Below are 21853 nucleotides of genomic sequence, written 5' to 3'. Positions count from 1 at the left end.
TATCAAGATGGTACAATGCATCGATGTGAGGTTTGGGAGGATTCTCCCCCCGAGGAGGTCTCATCTAGGCCATGGAGGTTACGGTTGAAGGCAGTCCAAATGTGCTTGGGGCGGGATCGAGCTGGGATCATATTCAAAAACTCTTCCTCACAATTGTGGAACCAGGTTAGTAGGTTTAGCCATTTCTGGAAGGAGGGGGGAGAGGGGCTCTTCCAGTTCTGTAGAATACACTTTGTAGCCACAATGCAACCCACATTCAAAAATGTGGCCATACATTTAGTCCCATAAGGCTGCCACACCCCAAACAGGGCTCCCAATGTGTCTGGATCAACATGAGTGTCACAGATCTCAGTCAGTGTCTCTAGGATCTTACCCAAGAATTCCGTAAGCATCAGGCACACCAGGAACATGTGTAAGTGACAAGCATCTTCTGCACCACAGCGAGGGCAGGGTTGTGAGTTGGTTCGAGCAAACCTGGAGATCTTGTATGGAGTGTGTACAACCTGTTGAGTAATTTGCACTGTATGGTGCGATAGCGAATCTTCCCCCACAGGTGGTCTGTGAGCTCCAGCTCCAGCTCCAGTTCAGTCACCCAGTCATCCCGGGCCCTGGATGGTTGGGGCGGGGCACCCAGTAGCAGTATCTTGTATAGTGAGGAGACCATTCCACGGGCGCCTCCCGAGTTAGCAATGTAGGCAATCCCGGGGGAGTCCAGGGGTTTGTTGGGGAAGCCAGGCTAGGCGGTGCGAGAGGCAGCGCGGAGCCTATTATATTGCAGACGTTCCAGAGCTGAACCTGAATGGCCCGATCTCCAAGTTTGAGGCGTAATAAATTGCCCATCTGGGTAAAAATCTGTTAGAGCGAGGTATCCCAAAGTTTCCCAATGATGCACCAGGGCCGTTTCATGCGTGGGTTCCAGCCCGGGGAATCCCCAGGCGGGAGCCACTTATAGTACGAGTGGTTGTCGGCACAAGACTTAAATATTTGACCCCAGGCGTTTACAGTGGTGTGAACCGGATCAATAGGGGAGTCCGGCTCGTATTGCCGGTGCATTATTAGTGACATAACATTGATGCTCGCTGCCGCCAGAGTTTCCAATTTAACATGGGGGCGAGGAGGAGGGCCAGGGTACCAATAAGAGGCGAATTGTGCCTGGGCTCCGATCCAGTACCGCATCATGTCAGGGGCGGTGAACCCCCCTCTATCGTACGGGGGTGTCATCTCAGACCATTTTTGTGCAGTCTGGTGAAGTATTTTTTCCTGGGCCAAATGGGGACATTACAAAATATATACAGTAGCTTGGGGAGTACTATCATCTTGACAAGTGAAAGTCTGCCGGCCAGCGATAATGGAAGGGAGCACCATCGCTCCATTTTGGCTTCAGCTTGTTGTGCTGCCGCTAAGTAGTTGTCAGCTAGTAGTGTTTCTTTGGTCAGGGATACCTGGACCCCTAAGTACTTCACCCCTTCAGGCAACCAATGCAGCGGGTATTCAGTGTCAGGTTGTGGAGTGGACCTGGTGAGGGGGAAGAGCTCGGATTTAGTGTAATTTATAGTGAATCCAGAGTGTGTGCCTATACGGATGATGTTGCGTAGTATTGGATCAAGATGATTGGTGGGGTCTCTAATGAACAGTAGTACGTTCATCGGCATAGAGTGAAATGATTTCAGGAGCATCTCTCAGCCGTATCCCTTTGCGTGAGTGGCGTGCCCTAACGTGATCCGCCATTGGCTCTATCGCCGGGGCGAAAAGAATCGGGGAGAACAGGCAACCCTGTCGGGTGCCTCTGAAGAGTGGGATTAGGCCAGACGTCTGGGAGTTGACTCGAACCCTGGCCACTGGTGAGGTGTAAAGTAATTTAATGTATCCAATCATGTTCGGTCCAATGCCCATGGTTTCAAGTACCGCCCACATATACTTCTAGGACACCATGTTGAACAACTTCTGGGCATCAAGCGTGACCACAACTGCATTGGCGCCTTGGTCAATTCGCGACATGACATTGAGGAGTCTTCTAATATTGTGGGATGTGGATCTCCCAGGTATGAAACCTGATGGATCATCGTGGACCATATATGTCATTACTGGGAGGAAGCGATTTGCAATTACTTTAGTGAACATTTTGGTATCTAGATTCATCAGCGAAAGGGGTCTATATGACCCGCATTCATTGCTGGGTTTGCCGGGTTTGAGTATTATAGTGATAGCAGCCTCGCACAAAGTAGGAGGGAGAGTCCCCCACTGGAGTGCCTCGTCCCATACCTCAAGTAGTTTAGGGGCCACCAGGGCAACGCGCTCTTGATAAAATTCAGCCGTAAACCCATCGGGGCCCGGTGCCTTGCCCTTAGGGAGACTGGATATGGCCTCGACAATTTCATCTCATAGAATTGAGGAGTCCAGTTGGTCTCTGGTTGTGGGGGAGACGCAGGCCATGGGAATTTTCTCAAGGAGGTCTCTCATATGGGATTCACTGTGTTCAGGGGGTTGCGAGTATAGCTCTGTGTAGAAGTCTGTGAAGATGTCTAATATCTGTTGGTCAGACCATTGGATTGCCCCCCGACTATCCTTAACACAAGTGATCTGAGTGTGGCCCCACTCTCCCCTTATCAAGGCGGCTAGTGTTTTGCCGGGTCTATCTCCTTCTCCGTACTTCCGGGCTGCTTGAGGGCAGCTAAAGTACTGGACCTCCCTTGTGGCAAGTTCATTAAATAATTGCAACTCTTCACTAATCTGGGAGAGGACAGCAGGGTCAACTGATGCCGGGTCCACCTGTTCTAGTTCGTGTAGTCTAGCTTCAGAGTGGCTGAGGGCTGCTCTGATAGTTTTGAGGACTCCCGCGACCCTGGAAATGGCCATTCCCCTGATAAAGGCCTTGAAGGCGTCCCATCGGGTTCCCACAGTGGTGGATTGGGGTGCGTTGTGTTCAAAGTAGGATTGGATGTCAGCAAGGATATCTGCCTTGAATACAATATCCTGAAGGGCAGCCGACTTAAATCACCACATATTAATGGCAGACGGATGGGCACCCAGGTCCAGAGAAAGCAAGACTGGAGCATGGTCCGACAGCGTGCGAGCAAGTATACATGTGTCCACCACTCCACCCAGCATTACGCTTGACAATAGAAACATGTCTATTCTACAGGAGCTGTCGTGAACCGAGGAGTAGTAGGTATATTCGCGTGCCTGTGGGTGCAGTGTCCTCCATACATCACGAATATCAAGGGTTGTGCAGTGAGCTAGCAGTCTACGTGCCGCACCAGACAGCAGTCTAGGGGCTATACCAGTTCTGTCCAGGGCAATGTCTAATATGTAATTCATATCCCCGCCCCAAATGATCTGTACCCCCACATAGCCCAGCTGGATGGACGCTACCAGATCTACAAAATCGGGCGAGTCTACATTAGGACCATAGGTATTCAACAGGAGGTTCTTCCTATTGGCTATCGTACAGTGCAGTATGACATATCTCCCCTCCTTGTCGATGTAGCTCCTGTGCAATGCGAACTTGAGCGACTTGTGAATCATTGTCAGGACCCCCTTGGCCCACGTGGAGTATGAAGTGGTATATCTGTTGGGGCCCCAGGATGGTGCCATACACTTTGTGAGAGGGCCCAAATACGTGTGTTTCCTGTAAGAGTAATATTTTGCATTCATGTCTGCTGGCGTAGGCCATGACTCTACGGGCCTTAGTGTAATTGCTCAGTCCTCAGATGTTCCAGGATATTACCGTAATAGGCATTCTAGGGGTCTAGGGCACATCCCAGCACTGTCGCCGTACATTATATTCGCAGTGTGAATCACCACTATGTGTGTGTCCCGATGCAGTGTAGTCTGCCAGTCTGCCTCTGCCTTTTCCAATAACAGTTCCCAACCCATACCCCCCCCGCACCACCCCATCCTTGTGGGTAGTGTATCCGACCACCCTCCTCCCTGTAGAACCAGAATTCCCCATAAACCGTGGGTGAGCGGTGGATCCCCAACGTGGGCCCAGCTCGCTAGTGGCCCAACCGGGGCCAAAACCCAACAGTGTAACAGAAATGAACATTGTAATCATAGTGGGGTGCGCTGTTGCCGTGTGGTGGACCTATGACAAACGCGGATAACATGGATTATCAAGAGGTACATGAAACAATAGAATGCATAATAATCACATTGTCCCACACCAAACTATATGGACAGGAAGCAGAGTGCCAACATCCTAGGTGGCTTACGCCCAAGGGAGTAAGGGCAGTTGAGCAAATGTGAGGCCCGATACCGGTGAATGAGAGCAGATATGCAGAGACAGGGAAGGGACCGCAGACGGCCTCAAGTGGGGCACTTGCCAGGTGTGGTTGTTTCGAATAACAAATGTGTATGCGTAATTGAGACAGTGGAGTGTTGTTACCATCAGCACATTAAGAGGCAAGCAGTAGTGACCAGGCTACATGATTACTGGGCAAGTGGGGTTCAGTCATTGCGTGCAGGGTCATCATTCACGTTGTGGAGTGGTATCTGAGACTCTATGAATTTCACGGCTTCCTCTGGGACGGTAAAAAAGTACAGTTTTTCCCTGAAGGTGATCTTGAGCCAGGCCGGAAAAAGGCTTGCATAGGGGACATTGCGTTCTCGTAGTAGTTTCTTGACTCCTAGGAACTGGCGTCTCTCCTGTTGTACCCCAACAGAAAAGTCGGGGAATATATGAATGGTGTGTGAGTCAAGGCAGAGGTCCCCTTTCTCGCGGGACAGGCAGAGGATAAGATCCCTATCTCTATAATTGAGGATCCTCGCAATTATAGGCCTCGGGAAGTCTCCCTGCTTGGGGTGTGGTGATAGGGCCCGGTGAGCTCGCTCGACCGTGAAATAAGGGGACAGGAAAGGGTCGCCCAGTAGGTCTTTAAGAAGAGTCTCGACAGCCAGCTCCATACACTACTTCAGGGCGTTCTCAGGGACCCCGACAATGCGAAGGTTGTTCCTGCGCGAGCAGGATTCAAGATCATCACATTTCGCCTTTACAGTTTTCATGTCTCGGGCAAAGTGGCCACTGTGTTCTGCAGCGAGTGTAGACTGTCTTCATTTGCCCAATTCAATTTTCGGCCTCTGATTCTGGTCCCCGCCTGGTCAACTCACGACTTGAGGGATGCCACATTGGCGTTAATGTCATCAAGCTTTTCGTGGAAAGAAGCAAAATTCTTGGCCATAGATTCCATCGTTGCGGTAAGATCTGGGTAAGTGCACTGAAGGAAGGCTCGTGTTCAGGGTCCTCCTGGGGGGCGGATGCCGCGGGTTCGGCCTGCGCTCGAGGGGTGGCTTTTGCAAATTTGTCCATGGCTCCCACCTTATTGGCCCCCCTGGATCTATTAGACATTGGAGTTGTGGTTGGGGGAGCCCACAGGCTCGAGCCCCAAGTTGCGCAAGGCGCAAGTGTGCAGCGCCAAGGTTGGTGCCCAATGGGGGAGCCAGGGGTAGGAGGCAGCCCAGCAATTGTAAGCAGAGTCAATTGGTGATGAAGTTACAAGGGGGTTTCAAAGGGTCCGGTTGCCCTAGGGTGCAGTAGGGTCAGTTGGTCATGCAGCCCTCAGCGTTGAGCGCATCCAAGCAATGGAAAGTCGTGCTTTGAGGCAGCCTGGGCGATGATTGGGACAACAGTAAGAGTGTGGCATCTGTCCGCCCAGCAGTACAACGTTGGAGAGATGGCATCGCTGTGGGCCCCCCAGCGGGTGAATTGGAACATGCATGAATTGGAACATGCACGGCATCCACCGTCAGCCCCGCGGGTCAGGGGGACCTATGGCTGTATGAAGCCAAGCAAGAGGCAGAGGGGATGTGTGGCGGCCACTGGGTGAGTTAGTAGTGGCCAAAGTGTCACGGATGATCAGGCGATCCTGAAAGGAGTGGAACATTTTTGGTAAGAGGCCACGCAGATGGGATCGGGCTGAGGTGTCCGTTGGGGCCTCACAGGCAAACGTAGCAATGGGCAAAGTCCAGGCCAGGCAGGGGGGGCACCCGCGGTGTTAAGGCACCCACTTGGTTGCTATACGCAGGAGAGATCAGCACCCCCCCAGCTCGTCACCTGGCCCCAGCGCGCACGGATCCCAGATCACAGAGATATGTCATCCAGCCGTGCACGCCCAGCACCCGAGGCCCGGGTGCAGCACCAGTCCACAACGTTCAGCCGGTAAGTTGGAAAGGAGCCGTGGCCGCTCCACAGGCGCTACGGCCAGGCCAGACCGCAGCACCGTGGCTCGGGGAGGAAAGGCGGCTTCAGGTGTCAGGCAGACGGGGGCCAAGTAGGAGGTGCCGCTGCCCTCAGGGGAAGGGGTGGAGACCCACTCCCCGTCACACATAGGAACCAAGCAGCCGGGCGCCGGCAGGCGGGCAGACACATCCAAGCTCGCTGATGAAGTGGGGTGGGGCTACCTCCGGGGAGGACCGCTGTCAGGCCTGCGGCAGTGCCGGGGAGCGCCCGTGCAGCCGGGCCGCAAACCTGAGCGAGACGTAGCAGATCTCCTGGAGCCTGATTCCAGCCAGGGCTCGAACAGGGCAGGCAGTGAGTGTTAGGCAGCAGCCCAGTGTGTTTTCTGGCAATGGCAGCAAGGTGGACCGCTGATGAGGTCGAATTAAGATCCACACTACGTGGAGCTCTGCAGCTAGGCAGCAATTTTCAGGCTGCTCAACAGCGCCCCCCGAATGGTAGGGTCCTTAAAGCTCTGGTGGCCATTGGGTGAATCCTTGCTTTTCTGTGCAGAGTCTAATGCATACGAGATATTTGACTAGCTTGTTTTGCGTTTGTGATGGTGATGAGTTTCAGCTTGTTATGAAGGTGAGTTGGGGTTCTCTGGTAGAAGGCTTTGTTTATAATGCAGAGTCCTTTGAAAGCAGTTATCTTGGGTAGGAGGAGCCAGTGGAACTGGGAGAGAGGTGGAGTGATGCATGAGTGTTTGGGTGGGTGCAGGAAGTGTTTTGCTGCTCAATTCTTTATGGCTTGCAGCAGGGCTAGGTGCTGTTGGGGAGTCCATTGAGGAGAGAGTTCCTGAGGCCTGGCTTTGGCAGAACTAGTGATTGAACTGCGGTGCAGAACTGGTCTGAACGAAAAATGTGTCTTGTCTTGTCTAGGTGGTGTAGTTGCAGGTTGCATGTTTTGGTGACCGGAGTTGTGTGGTGTGTGAAGGTGAGGTGAGGGCCCATAGTGAAGCTGTGGGATTTGACAGGTATAGAGAGAGATATTATTTGGTTGTTCATGAGTTCTTTGATCCAGGGGGTGAAGTCAGGTTTGTGCCTGGTGGGTTACAGAAGGAGGTATTTGAGGACGTGGGTGGCTAGTCAGGTGGTGATGGAGTGGAGACAGCTTTTGAGGATGTGAAGTTGTGAGGGGGATGAGATTTTGCAGTATATTTCCGTGTCAACTGCATATTGGTGAAAATGGGCTTTGTGGTTGCTAAGGGTCTGTCCGAGGGATTCAACATACAGGTTGAGGAGGAATGAAGGTAGAGAAGATCCTTGTGTAAATGGCCTCTGGTGACACTGCTCTGGGTATGGCCTATGGCTGAGCCCCATGTCCTGCTTCGACACCCAAAGAAGCCCCAACAGTAACCACTTTGCTCATACAGTGTTTCAGCAGGTATCTTACCTCTCTGTTAGCATAAAGTGATGTGTAGTTTTACATTATATCCGATTTGATATCATCTGTGATGTGATCGGTGTGCCCAAGTTTTCTTTGATGTCATTGATGATGCAGTAAGTGAAATCATAAGTAATACATCTGTGATGCTGTGATGTCATCAGCAATATTATCGGTGATGTCATCAGTGTGCTCATGTGCTGAACTCTACGCTGAGTCTTAGATCTAAAGTGCTGTTGCTTCTAACACTTGCAGAATTGAAAGGTTTTGGGGAATTAAACCCTCACAGACGTAGTGCGATAGTATGGGGTCTTTTATTGATCACCTTATAATGAAGCCCCCAGTCCAATTTTTTGCCTTACCCCTATATCATATTGAAGGTTCTTCATCATGCGTTTCAGATTCTTTCCGTATGCAACCAGAAACCGCTTGGTAATAGGAACACTCTTTTGTCCCAGTTGACCTTATAACCCAACAATTCAAAAAGCATTTGTACTAAGTTGCTTTTTGGACTATTCTTGTTCTCTTAACACTATTATCATCTCTTCTGTATGGAGCACTAATCCTATTTATCCAATATCCATTAACATGTCTCCTTATGTATTTGCCTAATAACTATGAACAGCGTAACATAAAGAGGGGGCAACCATGTCTTATCTGTGTTGCGTTTGAATACCTCTGTTTTGCATTTTTAAAGTTATATACATTTGTAATGGCACGTGGAACCTCACGCACCAGTACTGAGTAATTTTGGGTCCAAAAGGTTCTTGCTACATAAAAAAAAAGTTTTCTTTTCAGCTGATTTTGTGTGGCCTTCAATATTCGAAATATATCAATTACCTCCCACCTGCCTGTTGAAATCGGGCGTTTCACCCCCGAAACTCCCTTCAACCTGTGCCCGACCCAACCTCGCCTCACATACAAATACTCACACTTAGACACACTCGTTTCCCCAGCCCCCCACCTCACATACACAATTGCACTCACGCTCGCTGACACACTCCTTCTCCCCAGGCGCCTCCCCACTACAAACACTGTCCACGTTCATACACAGAGGCACGCTAACAAACACGTACCTGAAACTCGCCTTGCCCTTCCCTTCTCAGTCAGCCTGTTAGCCCCTTTGCACACTCTTGTGCGGCAGGGGCGTGGCACTTTAGATTTAGAAAGACCTTTCGAGCGTTCTCAGAGCTGTCTTTCTAAATCGGTCTTTTTCATTTTCGGGAAAACGGAAAAGACTTTTTCACTTAATACTGTAGTGGCGTGTCATTCTTCATCTCACTGCCTCACAGACTAGTCACATATCCGAATGAAATAAACGTACCTCTACTCGCCAATTGATCGTTTTATCTTCAGCTTTGTGCACCAACATAAATCTGGTGACATGAAGCAGTATTCACCTGTGTGCTTTCTGACAAATGTCGGAGTTCCTGGAACCAGGGGTACGTCTCATGATGTGTCTCAAATCAGGGACGGTGTCAGGGTCTTTCAACTGGTTTGGTTGAAAGGGTAACAAGCCCCAGGACGACCCCCAGCAGCAGCTGTCTTCATGTTGGCAGTGATATGGCATTGCAACATCTTCTTTAAAATAGGACATTAACTGCGCTGTGCAGTGTGTAAGTTACAGGCGGCTGTTGCTTGAATGCATCTTCACCTCGGCCTCTCCCAGTACACAGAAATGTTCTTATCACCTCAGGTGGTTTTGTCTGCAAACATGCTCTTTGTCAACAAGGTGGGAAACAGCTTTTCAGTGTTCGTTTAGTGTTTCAGCTCCTCCGTAGCTTCCCACCCCGTGATAATCAACAGCTTTTGACGCCTCACTGTTTTCTTCTGACTCCATTATAATTTAAGCACGATTGGGCGCCTCAGACTCTTTGTCGCAGCTGTAGACAGTGGGTCCCCGAACATCATGTTGAAGGGGGCCTCCACGACTCCCGAAAAATCGTCAGCAGGCCCTATCCTTAATCATGCTAGTTCTGGGCCTGGGTGAGGAGTTCAATGCAGTGAGGATGATTTTGCACTACTGTTATAAGTTTCAGGCAAGGCCTGGCTGCAATTTCTTGTTAATGCGTATGAATGTCTGCCATCTATTCAAGCTTTGGCCTATGTCGCTCTAGCATGTTACGTCACATGTGTGGCCCAATTGCGCTACTGAATTGAGTGTTGACTGTTGCTGAGGCTGCTGTGGCTGTCACTAAACCTAATATTGATTTTTATGTGCAAACTGAATCATAAAAGTAGAATATTGTATTAAAGCATGCTGCCGCTCATAGTCATGCATACTGTGGCATACAGGGCCGGCCAGAGGCATGGGCAGTCCGTGCAGCTACCCAGGTCCCTGTGGTCATAAGTGGCCCAGCAGGCACCAGCTGCCTGACTGCAGCATATAAAGTAATATTGTTTTCAAGAGAGCCTGTGCTGCCTCCATATATGAGGCTCCCTTTTTTGTTTGTCCTAGTGATTGATTGATTTTGATTGATTGATTGATTGATTGATTTGATTTTGAACATTTGTACCACGCTCCAAAGAGACTTAACTGTATACAGGCGCAGATGGGCAGAGAGCCTCAAGAAGAAGTGCTAGACAAAACGTCTACAGATGCTGTCAATGAGATGAACTATCTATTTGAACAGGTAAGTTTTAAGATCTTTCCTAAACCGGGATAGTGACTGACTGGATCTAATCTGCACAGGGAGGCTGTTCCAAAGTTTGCGACTGAAAACACCAAATCTCCTATCACCTCTGGAGACAGATTTAGTACGTGGAATAATAAACAGAAGCTTATCTTCTGAGCGTAATGGGTGATATCGACGAACTTTGGCACAGAGATATTCTGGGCAAGCCCATTAACACATTTATAAATTAAACAGGCTACTTTAAATTTGATTCGGTCCTCAACCGCCAGCCAATGCAGAGATCTGCAGAGCGGTGAAACCTGATCCTTTTTTCCCAACTGCCCCACCACTATAACCACAGCATTCTGGGCCTTCTGCAATCGATATATCTGCTTGGGTGGTACGCCCGCCATCAGACTATTGCAATAATCCAGGTGGGTGTTCGTCATAGCCCACACAACAACCGCATAATCCTCTGATGGTAGGAATGGTAATACAATCCTAAGCATCTGCAACGAGTAGTGGACTGACTTAACCTTGGTCCCCACCTGGGCTTCACTGCTGAGGTTCTCCTGCCAGACACAGCCCAAGTTCTTGATTTTTGGGGCGAATTGAAGCTTCTCGCTGAGGATATAAGGAGAGAAAGATTCCTTGGCATTCAGGACTCGATGCTTGGGCCCAAGCAAAATGATCTCAGTTTTTACTGCATTCAGCTGAAACTGGTTGTTGGACATCCAATGATCAATGTTGACCAAACACAAATTGACTCTAACAAATGAGTCCTCAATGTTCTTAGTCTTGATATAGATTTGAGTGTCATTGGCATATGAGTGAAAGCTCAAACCATGACTCCTCACTATGTTTAAGACTGGGCGAATATATATAAAAAATCAGGGGAGAAAGTGATGACCCCTCGAGGACCCCACATCTGAGAACAATAGCTCCGGAGTTATAACCCATGAATAGTACGCGCTGGGATCTATCCGCCAAGAAGGATCTAAACCACTCCAAAGCCTGTTCAGAGACCTTGCCTACTCTCGTGAGGTGGTCCAACAAAATTCCATGATCCACTGTATCGAAGGCCCCAGAGAGGTCCAGCATCAACAAAAGAGTTGATCCACCAGTGAGGCAACGTGTCACCTCTCAACTTCCTTATGCAAGGCTTTCGAGACAAATATCTCTCTCAGAGCTGTCTACCACAGGCTCTGGCCCCATACATACTGATTTTTACGCTCTTTCTTCAAGCAGAGCATTTAAAGTGGAAGCAATTTACAAGTGATGGCTCTAAGAGACCATTGTTTTGGACAAGATGTGCTTAACGTTTCTGTGTTAAAAACTGAAAAGGGGAATTTTCATTTTGAAGGTGCAAATGAAGCACCAGTTAGCTGTCTAAATCTATTACCTCCACCAGGACAATTAAATATATCCACAAAACAGTTTAAAACTATGTCCTATGTTCACATGTTCACATTTAATACACCAGAAAACTTTATTTCAGCTAGAAAATAACATTTTACTCCCAATGTATATGGAACATTCCTTTGTCAAACATTGAAACACAAACAGGTAACCGTTTCACACATTACCTTTTGTTATGAGCCTTTATGTCTTGAAATTACATTTTCAAAATCCACAGACCATTTTGAGCCATTTGCTGAAATGCCTTCTGCTATTTGTAGTCTTTCATTCAAGGTGGGGGGGGGGGTAATGCCACAATTATACACTTTTGGCATAGCATAGTTCTATAAGAATTCATATATTTGTGTACTTAACTATGGTTTGTGTAACTTTCAAGTCATCTTTATAAAACACAGTGTTGCTGAAAGCCAAATGTGGGGGTGAGAGGGCAAGTGAGTCATGAATATTTGCCCAGGATGTGGCGGGAACGGATGTAGTTCTGGAAACTGCAGGTGCTATTGTCCCTGATTCTGGCCCTGTGCTCATTTTCAGGACACAAGTTGTGGATACATGTGGATGAACAGCATCTGACCACTTTCTTCAGAGGGCAGATGCATCCCTTGTTGAGTGTTTTTGAGGCCGGCATTAAAAAAAAAGGTTTGATTGCTCAAGTGTTCAGCTACTAGTATTTCACCCCAGGCTGTCATGTTACCAGTGCTGATGCTTACCCACAAGACCACATTAATGAGGCAATATGACCCGGGGCGCAGGACCAACCTGTTACTAAGGGCCCGCCGCCCAAATTAAGGGCACGAGCAAAGCACTGTCTGCTATTTCGAAAAAAGCCTTGCTCCTGATATTTCCACATAGGTAAACATTAACAGTGACACTTCATATATTGGACGTCACTGTTTATTTGTCTCCTGCCTTACTGAAGGCAACATGTTTTTAATGTAACTTCCCATGATATCTTTGCATTTTGAACACTCATTCTATAGTATCTTTTCTGTAATATCAATGATGTCACTATTTATGCAAATAAGTGGGGGTCCCACACACCTTTTGCCGCTCTGGACCCCACAAATTCTAGGGCAAGCGCTGGTGGCATGTCCTAGTGGAATCAGGTGCACTCTGCCAATTTGTGTTATCTCATGACGTATTATGAGATCACTCTTTCTAGCATGAGTTGCAAGGAGGCAGATACTAATTATACATGGATGGTTTAGCAGACTGAGAATCTACCGACAATGTTTTTTCTGGGTCCTGGGTCTTGGTTTCGATTGACTTGGTTTTTGTAAATCATTGGCAGGAGCTCAGTGAAATTTTAATAGATTGAATTGACATGGGGGATTCTTGAGCCCCTACAGGCCTCGGAGTGGGTATCACTAATCCTATTAGTTGGAAAATTCAATCACAAAGGAAGGTTGTGTTTAGAATTGTGTGCCCTGAAAAAGAATATCATTATGGCTTGCATGAACATCTGTCCTTAGCTGGTCATGACAGGTACATGAATTGCAGAAGAAGAGAGGTTTAAGAGTAGCAAGAACCTGCCCCGTAGGCAGCGCAGCTCTTTACAGAGTTCAGGAGAAGCCAGAGGCTAGCGTCAAACTAGTATTTTTAACAGTAATGCAGTACTGTGGGTGATTGTCAGGGTTTCAGTCCTGGGGATGAAGTGATGAAAGAGCCAGGTCTTCACGATTTTGCGGAACTGCATGATAGAAGGGGCAGTATGAGCCTCCAGGGAGTGTGTGTTCCAGAGGGATGGGGCACAGCAAGAGAACGACTGCTTTCTGGACCTTCCCTTACGGTGAGCGTGGTCTCTAACCTTTTGAAGGTCGAGCTACGGGAGGTGCGGGAACCTCCTCAGACACAACGTTTGGCTCGCAGGTAAGGTGGGGTTCTGTTGAAGTCCACTTTGTGTGTGATGCACATGGTTTTAAATTGAAAGAGAATCCTTATGAGGAGGGGGATCCCGTGGAGATCAAGTAGGATGTAGGTGATGTGGTCGAATCTGTAGGCACCCACGATAAGACAGGGTGTGCTGCAGTGGGCAGCTTTGAGGGGAGCCAGGTACGTGGATGTGAGCCCACCGAGGAGGGCATTACCCCCATCAATGTGCGAGATGACCAGGGCCTGGACGTCTGTACGGAAGTTTGTGGGGGGGTGAAGGGTTTGATTTTCCTAAGTGTGGAGATTTGGAGCCAGGTGGTTTGGGCTTTCTTGGCCACATGGTTTTAGAGGGAGAGACCGCTATGGACAATGAAACCGAGGGTCAGCTTAGGGTTGACTCCCTCTAGGTTCATGTTGTCAAGCCAGTGTTGGACCATCTGTTGTTTGGAGGGGGGACTAATAAAAACAAACTCGGTTTCGGTTGAGTGGAGTTTTAGGTAGACGGATGACACCCAGGTCTGGATCGTGTCATATTCATGATTTAACTTGATGTGCAATGGAGTGGCACCAAAAAAGAAACTAATAGCGGCCATTATAAATGCACCCCACCCGAGAGTAAGGAACTCCTTATGTCCTTTTTAGGATCAGTAGAGTCCTACTCAAAGTTTATTAAAATGTTTGAGGAGAACACGGAAATGTATAAGATGCTCCTAAGAAAAGACCAGCCAAATGGATGAAATAAGAATATTGATTAATGTTTTAGCGACATAAAGGATGAAATTGCCAGGGCTCTAACTCTTGAACGTCTTGGAGTAAAGGAGTGCACCTTCATAAATGTGGTTACACGTGCACATGGGTTGGGGGGCATTGTTCATGCAAATACATCCAGGAGAGTGATGTACTTGCCAAGGGCCAAACGGTTGTATTCTGTCATTAAAGAGAAAGCCTTAGCCTGTTGGTGGGCGGATAACCACTTGCATGTGGCCCTGTCAGGGGTGCGTTTTGGTCCTTCCCTTGTTCCGTGTATGGACACCCCCCGGGGCAAAGTGCATTTCACATGAACTTGAGCATCTGATGTTTAAGATGGAACCATACTTGTACAAAGTGCAATGTGTCCAAGGGAACAGCAATGTGCAGTCTAATATTTGTGTCATGACATGCTTTGGAATCGTGTATGGGGAAAGTAATTAGGACTATGATGTTGCCTAGAGAAATTATTGTGTACTTGCCATACAGAGCATTCTGTGGTGGCAGGAAATGGCATAAGCAAGGATGAAGAGGTAGCTGTGCCTGAGAGTAAGGAATACATGCCAAGTGGGTTACCCTCTGGAAGATGCCTGAAACCTAATTTACATGTGTTTTGGGAGGTTAAGGATGATTCATATGTGAACATGGAAATGTATCGACAAGAGTTACGTTTGTACCTCCCACTCGGCTGAGGGGAAAGCCAATTGTGCTGGGCCTCACATTCCACAGTGGGATGCTGCCACAAAAAGGAAGCTGAGACATTTCTTGTGGTCTGAGAGGAACCAGGCAATTGAACAATTTCCGAGGAAGTGTGGAGTGTGCAATAGTAGCTACAGTGTGTTGAGTGGGAGGGAAGGCCCTTTGACTGCTGTTGAGTTGCCACCTAGACCCAGGTTCAAGACAGCAATTAACATAATTGGTCCCTGAGGAGAGTTGCTACATGTCAATGGTGTTGGATAACCATTCATGATGGCCTTAAGTCATCTGAACGTTTAGAGATTGTACTAGGTAAGTGATGAAGGCTTTAGGAAAACTGTTCACTTCACCCTTTAAGGTCCACCATCCACAATGGTGACCGATAATGGTGAACAATTCATGCCCGGGTAAATTCTGTGAATAGTTGGCAAGAAGGGTTATAAAACATTCATGTACATGCCTGTACGGTCCACTAGAGTAACCAAGGAAAATGTGAAAATTGCTGCCAGGAACAAGTCATTCATGGCACAGGGCTTTGCAGAGCATGTTGTCTTGTTGTGCAGCCCCACACACTATGACTGGATGAACCCCATTTGCAATGTTAAGAGGGTATCTGCCTTATGGTAGTCGATTAACCCCATGCTGGATCATGGATAAGGGCTGGATGTCCAAGATGTCATTACATGATGTGAGTGAAACACATGACTGGGTGCATTGGAAGCAGCAAGGAACGAAGCTGTAGGCTAATGCCTGCAGAAAGCATGAGCTTAAAGTGGATGATTATGTCAAAGTTAAACTGACCAGTAAGGTGCTAAAGAGCCAGTCTCAATTATCTTTGCCCATGGAGATTGCCAAGTTGCTTGGTTACCATGTGTATTTGGAGGATGGCTGTAAATGGAATGTAGCCAGACTGGTGAAAACTGTTGCATCAGCAGAGAAGCCAAACAGGGTTTATGGGCCTCATTATGGGTCCTGCGGTAACCCTGCCGCCAGGTTGCCACCGGACTGGAAAAAAATTACCAGCACCTGACTTCCCGGTAACACCGCGGGATTACAACCCTGGCGGTCCGGGAAGTCAGGTGCTGGTAATTTGTGAGTCCCCATGGGAATGGGGACCACGAAAGCACTGGCACTGTCGTTAACGGTGCCACTGCTTCCGTGACGACTTGCCTACCGTGGCCGCAGTGCCCGGCAGGGTCAGCCCTGCCGGGCACAGCTGCTCCGGCAGGCAAACCCGTAGTGTGCCAGTCCGGAAACAACGGTGCCGGTAGGCGTGGTTTCCAGACCGGAACACTTGTAATGAGGCCCTATCTAAAGGTACCACAGATGGGGGAATCTCAGTTTATCCATCACAGAGTGAACCAGAGCCTGATGCTTGCTTGGAAGACAGATTGTTCAGGACACAGGCATCAGAAGCTGCAGTTCGCCCTTTGAGTGACACTCAAGCGAAATCAACTATCGTTGGGCGCCAAGGCAAGTTGACTTGCACGCCTGGAAAATTCCAAGATTATATGCTGCATTCAATTTGCTTAGTTTCAGATGTATCCTAAACCAGCACTACTACTGTTGTCGTGGAAAAGTAGTATCTTTTGTTGCTCGTGTTTCACTAACGTATCACATCTGAAAAAATACAGAAACTAGGAACAATCATGAAATAAGAGACACAATCCTGCACTGATACTTTGAATAATAACAACAGTAATTCAGTGTGCAAATTAAACTAATTTACTTTAACTGATATGCTGCAGTGGTTTTGTATTAATGGTGTCTATATTAAAATTCAATGTGCTGTCCAATTATTGATCCTAATGCATCCCTTTTACCAAGAGAACTTAGTTCCCAGGATTTCATTCTCTAAATAATTATTTTATTTATTACAGCAGTGGGTATCCTAATATTATCAACATAATTCAAAGAACAGGCCAACACATGTTTCACATTATTGGCAAAGGTAAAACCCTTAGTGGGTGCTTCTTCAGGGTCATTTTATTCCAATATCACCTTGTCAATTTCTTAATAATGCTCTCTATCAATAGCTCTTACCAAGTACTCTTTTATCTGTACTAATACTCCTCCTTTAGGACATTCCCTGAATGTGGTTCTTGTCTTTCTTCTTTAATATTGGATAAATGTTTCTGATCCATAAATCATTCTTGAAATATTTTGTGTGTAGGTGTAATTAATTGTAATTGATCATTCCCATTGTGGCCTCCGAGAATTCTCTATACATTCAAGATACAGCTAAAATGAACGGACTGTTAGGTTTCTTAGTTGTATATCATATCTGGTGTTATCCTCATCATGACTAGGAACAGCGATTGATTTTTGTAGCTCCTCCGGGATCCTTGGCCGTGCATGTTATGGCGTCCACATGTGCATACATTTTCATTGTTCTGTAGTCATTTGCCATTTTATTAAATAAAGGGGCAATATAAGTTATATTGTCAATGTTCTCAATTTGTAACGACACGCAGAACCGCACACATTGGTGTAGAGTATTGGGCCCTTAAGTTTCTGTAGTGGCCATTGGTAGGGTGGCGTGGCATTCTTTGCCACACTGCCTCACTGACTAGTTCAATATCCTAATCTTCAATAAGAGCACCTCCACTCTCCAATGGCATAGTTCATGCTTCAGTTAGTCCACTCACCTGCTGTACCTCACACCCATTTGTGCTGCAACAATCTGATATAATGTCCATGATACTTACTTGGCCCATTGGCCCACAATATACCACTTTCACTTTCCCTATATATTTCCAGCTGATTCCAAATCTCCAGAAAATGACTAGATAATCCCATTGAACTTTTTCACATGCTTTCTATTCTGAAGTGATAGAGAGATTTGCATACAAGCGAGCAAAAAGCACAGTTCAATGGATGGGCATGCATAATATTATTCCAACTCCCAAGTCAGATGCATGCTGAAGTATAACTCCCCGTTCCATTTCAAGATATTTGTCTAGTCCTGGTTTTTGCATTGCATTGTGATACTTGTAGTCCTGACTATTACAATTATAAATCCAGGACTGCAAGTTCCAGAATTAAAATATAAAAATTGTATTAGCATAAATAAATAGAAAATGAAAAGGCCAACTGGCATGTATGAGTTTGGCACAATAAGCATGCTAGTTTTCTCACATGTAAACTTGACCATGTTCCTGGTGTGACCGTTCTTTTATTTATTAGGCATTTATATAGCGCTACGAACCCTCAGGTATCTGAACGCTGCTTATTATTACCCACGGTGTGTGGTGCTCTTTTTTCGGTATGTCCATCATAAGTTTTGAGATCAGTTTTATGTGAGCAACAACTAGTGACATTGGTTGCTAATTCACACATGTTCTTGAATTTGACGAGATTATGCTCTATCCACAAGCAGCCTTTCTCTGAAAGAAATCTCTTGCCTCCCGTGACCCATGACCTGTAGCTCACGCTAATGAGTGAAGTCTCCAAAGCACCCCCTTTCCTCTTCTATAACTTTCTGTCATCTTGTTGCACATGGTAGGCAAAGAATCTATATGCTAGTGAGAGAAAGAAAGAGAGATATGTTAATAGAGATTGTCGCAGGAGGATTGTCTCGGGAGGATTGATTGTCTCGGGAGGATAGCTCAGGGGCAATGTGCTTGCCTTCGAAACAGGAGCAACACAGGTTCGATCTAGGGTCGGTGCTTAGAAACCTCTGGATAATAAGCGCGTTATAATTAACCAATCATAATCATTGACAATGGCAATGTGACTTGGTGAAGTGGCACCTGTCTGGAAGAGGCCTAACCCATGCTCTACCCTCCCTTGACTAACCGACTCCCCTCTAATACCTCTTTTTTTTAACTCTCTTTATTGAACCAATCACGTCTGTCTCCTTAGCATAGTTTAAACATAATTGCATTACAGTGCCTAATTGGAAGTTATGTCAGTACAACTTAGAACCCATATACTGTCAAGCAAGGCTTACATTCGGGTGGTTGAACACTTTGAGGGCCCAGACAGTTTGTCAGGTTTTTGGAGGCCCTCATCCCCTCCATACGGTCCGAGTGACCCTTACCAAAAAAGTGACAATCAAGCTACACCCCCCCCATCCAGGTCATCAGTTAAGCAAGATCATTACTTCGGGACAATAAGTAAGTGGTAAAAGGGTTCCAGACATTTTTGGGCCTGTTCTGCAGCCCACAAAAATTAGCATACTCCTTGTCCGTATCGCTTAGCCAAATAAGGTCTTTCAGCTCAGCCACACAATCAGCCGGGGGGCGGGGGGGTGCACTCGTCCATCCTGCCACCTTACACTACACACACTAATCCCACTGAGACCCTGCCACTGGCCTGGCTATTAGCACACCAACATTTATTGAGATATGGCTGACCACTCCTCTTTAGCCCTATCACACTCCCGCGCATCAGCATCTAACCAGACCCAGAGCACTGAGGTCTATTAGATCTTGGGCTCTCCCTTTCAGATAACATTCTTCAGCGCATGCCTCCATCAAATCCATAGAAGGTCTATCAGTATGCAGCATCTGGGCACTTCTAACTAGCACCCCTCACCTCAGCGGTATCTGGTAATTGCATCTAATGCCATTCTATCGAATGCCATTCCATCGAATTTTTTCCATCTAAAAAATGTGTATCGAATGCATGTTTTTGGGGGGTAAAGGGTTAATTTTTGTTCAGGTGGATTTTAAAGGGTGAAAAACAGAGGTTTGGAGGGGACCCCCAAAAAAGAAAAAAAAATGCATTCGATGCACATTTTTTAGATGGAAAAAATAACTGCATTTAGATGCAAGGAATTTGATGAAATGACAATAAACCCCCCTCAGCACCACAGGTTTCTCATCCCCTTTTCTGCTATCCTACAAGCAACAAGGCCAACAAGAATGTGTAACGGAGGGCATGGCCAGCAGCCCACATGATGGCCGTTTGAGCTCTTGGACTATACCCTAGGATCTGTCTTTTTATGTATCGGCAGTCTATTGTGCTTCTCGTGCACCCCACGCGGGATCCTTCCTGCTTTTCATCTCACCTGATGAGTGTGGCAGTGTGACCTCTAGTGCAGCCCCGAGCCCCACCCTGATCCACAGGCCCGGATGTGAAAGCAGCCTCAGTTGCCTTGCTGTCCTGTCTGGGAGAAGGGAGCACTCTTTGGACGTGCTCCCTAGCGGACATAAGACCCTGTTCTAAGGAGCTTACTCCATGCACATAAGGCAGCGAGGCTTCAGTTGGAGTTCCATTCAGTGGTGCACATACAGACATCCCACTCTCTGCCCCCCCCCCCTCCCAAGCAACCCGCGAGAATGACAGAGAGTGTGGGATTAACAGCGGCGCTTCTCGTGTGCCAGTACCTGGCCATCTCTAAAGTGCTCCTGCGTCTTCGCCCGACCTCCCGATTCTGAGATACTCTGGCTTCCATCTGGCTCAGCATAGCCGCACCTCAACAACTGGCTCTAATTCCAATGGGGCATCCATCTTTTAGTGTTTACATTTCACTTTTGACATAATCCCATACAAAACAAGTGAACATTTGTTCTTTTCCATTTCCATAGGGCGTTTCTTAGTGGAAAGGCCTCGCATCCATTTCTCTTCATTGAGAGGATTCTGACTGAGGGGAAGCGGATTATATCTCAGTTTCGCATCTAAAAGCAGCTGCCTAAGTTGTATGCCTTCTAAATAGTTATTACTCTTAACCCAAGCGAAAATTGCAACTCCTGTCCACACTCATCATCAGACTTTGACTTCAAGGATGGATTCATCGTTCCAAAAAGACCTCATGGATGTCTAGGCAGAACTTTACGTTATTCATTAGACTATATGTCATCTGTAGATGCACTGTAATGCTTCAAGATGAGATGTAGTCACTACCTGATGACATGAGCCAGTTTACTGACCCTCCCACCCACACAGTGGAGAGCATATCATCCCGTGAAGATAGAGTGAGGGCCTGAAACACCTTCATAATAGGTCTTCAGGGGTAGAGGTCAGTGTCATTCAATCAGTAGAATTGGAGAAAATGGGGGGGCAAACCCAGTGGACTGGAGGCTGGAACGATGGCTTTCATCCTTTCTACAGAGTTCCCTCCACTGGAGATTCAGTGAGCGCAGAATTTCCTCCCAGAGTCAGGAATTCAAGAGTTAAAACTTAGACCTCTGATAACTTGCCTTGTGCGCTATTCCGAAGTGGCTCAAATACTGGAAACAGTCAAAAAAGCAGGCAAATTGCACTTTGAAGTCCATTCAATTTGCAATGCTTTAAACTTCTAGAAGCACACCATGATCTGGTGGAAACAATCTTTAAACCTCTGCCCCAAATTGTGACATTGAGACCTGAGCGATGGGTTCCTTGCACCGGCGAGGAGGGTTACCACCATTTTGAACTAACTTTTGAAGATACTGTAGATGTTGCACGCTTTTTGGAGCCCTCATCAGAAGAAGTCATGGTAATTCCCTCACCCCCTGTGCATGGCCAGGAGTTTTCACTGGTGTCGCAATAGCCTTTATTTATTTATTTATTTATTTAATTTGTATAGCACTCAAACAACCCAGAGGAATTGAGGCGCTGTTACCGGTACAATTCTAATAGTCATGCTTTCGTCATACAGTCATGTTTTTGTCATGCAATAACAGGGTAACATAGGTACATAGTAACCAAGTGCAAGACCACAAAATGAGGCGTACTACAAAGAAATGGAAATAGCCAGTCACAAGGTCAACAAACAGTGTTTATTACAGTCAGACTGAGGTCTCAGCAACCCACAATGCATGCGTACAAACACTGTGGCAGTAGAGAGCCCCGAATAGCCAAAGTCGGATACATATATACTAAACAGAATCACATATGATAAACTTGGCCAGCCCACTCATGTGATAGGGTCCATAGGGTTCATGACCTTTCCACGTGCCTGATATTACCAAGACAACGTGCT

Source organism: Ambystoma mexicanum, chromosome 1p (assembly GCF_040938575.1).
Source record: "Ambystoma mexicanum isolate Mex_15411 chromosome 1p, UKY_AmexF1_1, whole genome shotgun sequence".
NCBI lineage: Eukaryota > Metazoa > Chordata > Amphibia > Caudata > Ambystomatidae > Ambystoma > Ambystoma mexicanum.
The sequence above is the reverse complement of the archived record's forward strand: the minus strand, read 5'-3'. Positions refer to the sequence as shown.